Genomic DNA, 979 nt, shown 5'->3' on the forward strand with positions numbered 1-979 from the left:
CGTCTCTACGGGGGAGGCGCGGTGTGAGCCGCTATGTTGGTCTGTTGGTTTGCCCTCCAGTTCGTTGCCGCGCATGTCACGTGACTGAAAACTATGAATTGCTTTATTTTATTTTTAATGTTACCATATCTTAATATAGGCCTAGACGTAGAAAAGGGTCCTGTCAAGCAGCATTGTGGGCATAGGTCTTGGAGAGCAGAGTGGTGCAACGGGACTGTGCTGGGTGAGCGTGCTGTGCCTTCAGGGGCTTTCACGTGTATTGGCGTTTATTGACGTAGGACAGTTCGGTCTGTTTGACCAAATACGGAGCCGCAACGTGTTTTGGCGATCATAAACTGGATATCAGGGGTGACCAAAGACAAATGTTTGCACTTTTATGCTTTAGGAATACATCTAGTCAAAGCAGAGACAAGCGTGAAACTGCTACTAGTATGGCTTAGCGCTTTATTGCGCTGGATGGCAGCACTGTTCCTTGTCTATGTCGCTATGGACAAGGACCATTTGGAATCTGATCATTTAGTGCTCTCTTGGAAAAACCACCAGTACAAGCAAATGCACCTTGGACACATGTGGTAGTGTGGCCGAGCGGTCTAAGGCGCTGGATTTAGGCTCCAGTCTCTATGGAGGCGTGGGTTCAAATCCCACCACTGCCAACTTTACCTCCAGGCACAAGGAATTTCTGCTCACAATTATAGAAACTTGTTGACTGAACACTGAAAATTCCAGTTGTGGTCAAACAAGGCTCTTTATTTAGAAGCACTTCTTGTCAAAGCAGAGAAGTCTGAAACTGCTGCCGGTATGAATTGGCGCTCAACCAGTACAAGCAAATGACCCCTTTGGAAAGAGGGGTCAAAGCAGAGAAGTCTGAAACTGCTGCCGGTATGAATTGGCGCTCAACCAGTACAAGCAAATGACCCCTTTGGAAAGAGAGGTCCAGGCGCCACGGTGGGTGCGGTGATCGCTCAGAGGAGAGGAAAGA

General features: G+C 48.1%; 1 non-coding gene across 1 annotated transcript; it reads left to right on the forward strand.

Annotated features, from left to right (window-relative positions):
- The first annotated feature begins 571 nt into the window (after window positions 1-571).
- trnal-uag lies at window positions 572-653 on the forward strand. The gene has a single exon. It is a non-coding gene; the product is annotated as a tRNA-Leu (tRNA).
- The last annotated feature ends 326 nt before the right edge of the window (window positions 654-979 follow it).

The sequence above is a fragment of the Micropterus dolomieu genome, unplaced genomic scaffold (genome assembly GCF_021292245.1).
Source record: "Micropterus dolomieu isolate WLL.071019.BEF.003 ecotype Adirondacks unplaced genomic scaffold, ASM2129224v1 contig_5235, whole genome shotgun sequence".
Lineage (NCBI taxonomy): Eukaryota > Metazoa > Chordata > Actinopteri > Centrarchiformes > Centrarchidae > Micropterus > Micropterus dolomieu.